The 4,120-nt window shown below is 37.8% G+C and overlaps 1 long non-coding RNA gene across 2 annotated transcripts; it reads right to left on the reverse strand.

Annotated features, from left to right (window-relative positions):
- On the reverse strand, positions 1,748–3,859 carry LOC109850735. Of its 2 annotated transcripts, none has more exons than XR_002249528.1 (4): positions 3,748–3,859; positions 3,145–3,243; positions 1,986–2,071; positions 1,748–1,905 (listed from the first exon to the last, which is right to left on the reverse strand). It is a non-coding gene; the product is annotated as an uncharacterized LOC109850735 (long non-coding RNA). The 2 variants fall into 2 exon arrangements; XR_002249529.1 differs by having other exon boundaries at positions 1,986–2,111.

Raw genomic sequence — 4,120 nt, forward strand, 5'->3', positions numbered from 1 at the left:
TGACTTTTCAATTCTTATTCAAAGCACCCATGTCTGTCCAAAACAATTTTATTATATTTCACTCGGACCCAGCCATAGCCGACTCCAAGCGAAAGGGGCCAACTGTTATGGTGTTTCCATTTTCACCAAAATACAACTCAAATACCAAGTAGTTGACAAGTGTACTTCGACGTGCTATGCCCCAATCAACTTGGTAGCCAGAGACTATTAGGGACGGCAACTCAGTGACCAGACGAGATGGCACACCTCAATGTCGACACAAAAGGTGGTGTTTGTCGACACGAAAGGTAGTGTTTATCGCCCCTCTTCTATTGAAGACAACTTGCTACGAGTCCACTCGACCACTTGCCAAATACCTTGCAAAGTTGACTCGAAAGGCGTTACTTCTCGATGAAGCTAAAGGACTGTTTTCGTCTTGACTATTTCACTCTATGACAACGTATCAACATTATATTTAATGCTTGGCAGGTGCCATCATGACTCTAGCCCAGATAGTCTTCATAACTCATTGGACCATGTAGGCCCTGCCAATGTCGCCAGTCTCTTCCCATTTAATGTCGAAGCGACCTTCCCTCAACTCGCTAGCCGACACCTGTAAAGCAAGTGCCGACTTGGCCGCTAGCCCACATTTCACCACCGCCTCTCTACTCTTGGCCAAAATGACCAATTTACTGTTGCCACCTTAATATAAATATAGGCACTATTTCAACTTAAGCGAGGACCGAATTCTTGATTCTGATAAAAACTTTATAACTCTAAAAATCATACCCCACACACACAAGAATTACAACAATTCTTTAAAACCCCAATCAAGTCTCAACTAACTTGATTGTTGGAGGTATAACGGGGGAACCAAACCCCACCCTCTTACGAGTTTCTACTTGAGCAGATTTTTTAGATACCACAATTCAAGAACTAGACAAAAAGTCAGGGAAGAAAACGACCCCTTCACCAATCCTCAACAAATTCATTCAAACACGGATATAACGGACTATATATATATATATATAATTCAAAAATCTATATTTTGTAGTAAAGCATGATTAATCTCTCATGATTTATTATGAACAATGTTACTATTTCTCTAGAGTAATATTTCATATATTTTATTAAAACCATAAATTATTTCGCAAGTGAGTTAAAGTAAAGAGATTAACTCAAAACAAACAAATCATATATTTGACAACGTGCAAGGCAAGTGCATTACACCTAGTACACTGCTAAAAAATTAGGCATCCTAGACGGAAAATTCCGTCTAGGATACACAGAATTCCGTCTAGGATGTGTATCCTAGACGGAATTCCGTCTAGAAAGTTTCCGTCTAGGATGTAGTATTCTAGACGGAAATTCCATCTAGAATACATCCTAGACGGAATATTCTAGACGGAATTTAAAACCGTCTAGAATACATCCTAAACGGATTATTCTAGACGGAAATTTCGTCTAGAATAATTCATCCTAGACGGAAAAAATTTCCGTCTAAAATGAGTATTCTAGATGGAAATTCCGTCTAGAATACTCATTCTAGACGGAAATTGATATTTTTTCATTTTTTAAATTTTTTTCAAAAAAAGGTATCCTAGACGGAATTTTAGTATCCTAGACGAAATTTTCGTCTAGGATACTGTGCTACAGTGTTTTTTTTTTCTTTTGCAGAATCTACTTTGGATGCATGTACACAATATTAAACAAAAAAAATTATATTCATATCCAATACAATCTAATTATATTCCAATATCAAATCTCATTATATTCAAATAATATATTCATCAAAATAGTAGAGAGATACATAAATTATTTACAAACTTTTACATAAATTATTTACAATGGCTATGACAATGCAGAAGCTTCTTCAACTCCTTGCTGAACTTTCCGCTTCGTTTCACACACTCCATTATTTCTTGCCTATATCAAGGGGAAAATATTTTCCATAAGTAACCAAAAGACATAATTGACAGTATATTGCAAAGAGAGGGAGAACAGACCGCGATAAAGGATTGTCATCACACCCTAAAAACGTTTGACCTCTCAAGTTTTTCTTCATGATTGCAATTGCGAGAGATGCAGCATCCTAGCATGCAAAATTGATGTAAATGTGTTTACCTGAAGATCTTGAATACAAAATACACTACTAAACACCACACGGTTTTATAATGAATAGCTGTCTCAAGAAATAGATTTTATTTACAATCGTGTGATCCTAAATTCCACATAAGAACAGAAAACAGTGAAGAAATTTTAAAAGGATATGTAAAGGCCTGCTAATCTCAAAACGCAGCCCCCAATTTCCCCAACTACACTTTCTGCTCTCAAAAGGACATCTGTTTGAGGGATTTTACCCATTGGCACAATGGGAGAATCCTGCCAATAATATCATCAAAAGGTAAACTCAACCTAATTATATAGTTCTGGAGCTATACAAACAGGTGTATTTTTCATTCGGATTATAAGGAGAATAGAAAAACAAAAATCATCAGCTAGAATTGAATCAGTTTGTTGTCTTGGGTATAAACTGGTCATTCATAAAACTAGTAACGTTCATGTTTGGCATCGTTGAATAAAGTTGCTTCATTCTGATTAAAACCTTGAGGCTATTGAACCTTGAAGCTGTAAGCTTCAGTATTTGACATGAGTTAATTTCTCCCATAATAAATTGTATATATAAGGAAATGGTGCATGACATATACCCGATTTGGCACTCAGCTGTGAAGTACAAATATAAATCAAATTTCACCGACATGATAGTTTTCATATTTATGATGTTGCATTAGTTGAAATGTGCACGAACTATTAAGGTTAATGTGAGAACTTTAAAAACTTTCAGTCATTAATCTGGCATAAGTCATAAATGGATGGCTGATTTGCTTAGATCTCAACTTTACAGCATAAATAATTTGAATGCAACAATTTTTGATATTGATCTAAACATTTAAAACGGCCAAAAACCACTTTTTATCACATTTCAAACATTATACACTGCTACACTAACAAACATTATAACAAACATTACAATGCATAATGATCAACATAAAGAGCCAATGGATTATATCTAAAGTTAAACTTTTACAAAGAAAAGAAAGCGATAAAGTCAGTACTGAAAAGGCATACCACCTGGAAAGAATTTAGCTAATAGAGAGATCGTACCTGCTGAGATATTTCATATCCAACTTTAATTCTCACATCTTGGTCCTTTTGGAAGTCAAGTATGCTCCAAACAAACTCAAGTGCTCCTCTTGCCTTCCTCTGCACAGTGTTTCCAACAAGACAGAAAACTTGTAATCAAATTAAAACATCAATGCATATGGGAACATAAGAAACATACAACAGCTTGATAAATATGACGGTTGCAGGCACATCATCAGCTAGAATTGAATCAGCATGAGATTTGAGAATGAGAACTTAGCAAACATGCTATTCAGCATGGAAATCAATTGCCTCCCAAATCATATTGGGCCTTATAAACTAAACATTAATCATTTTGTGACGTTTTGCAACCGAACAAAAGAGAAAATTACTTGGCATATTAGACAATTACATTTCCGATACATGCTTCTACTTATCATCCTATCACCATCTAATTACATTTCCTACACACAGATCGGTACAAAAAAACCCCAAACTAAGGCCAACAACATACTCCCTAAATAATGCACAATCAAACCCTAAAAGATCCCACTTCCAACTGGTTACAAACAAAACCTAATTCCCAAATGAATTCAAAGGATTGTAGAAAGGGGGAAACTTTACCCTCTAAAGACATCGCCGAAAGAGCCACTCCCGATGAGCTCGAGAGAGCTAAATCGGGCCTCGATGGCGGCGACCCTCAGCCGCGGAGACGACGACGTGGAGGTGGAGAGGAGGGCGGGCGCAGCTGAGGAGGGAGAGGAGGTCGGCGGGGGAGGGGGAGTGGGCCCCGGGGATGCGGTCGAGGGGGTTGGGGCCTGGGTGGGATCGGGAGAGGGAGAGGGAGAGGAGGCTGCGGAGGGGAAGGGGGACTCGGAGTGGATGAAGAGGGAGGGGGAGAAATTTGGGAATGAAATTTAGGCGGCGATTGGGGATTTTATTTCAGAGTTTGAGAATTTAGGCGGGAAACGAAAATTGGGGGTGAAATTTTGGCGGG

The sequence above is a fragment of the Asparagus officinalis genome, chromosome 7, assembly GCF_001876935.1.
Source record: "Asparagus officinalis chromosome 7, Aspof.V1, whole genome shotgun sequence".
In the NCBI taxonomy this organism is placed as follows: domain Eukaryota; kingdom Viridiplantae; phylum Streptophyta; class Magnoliopsida; order Asparagales; family Asparagaceae; genus Asparagus; species Asparagus officinalis.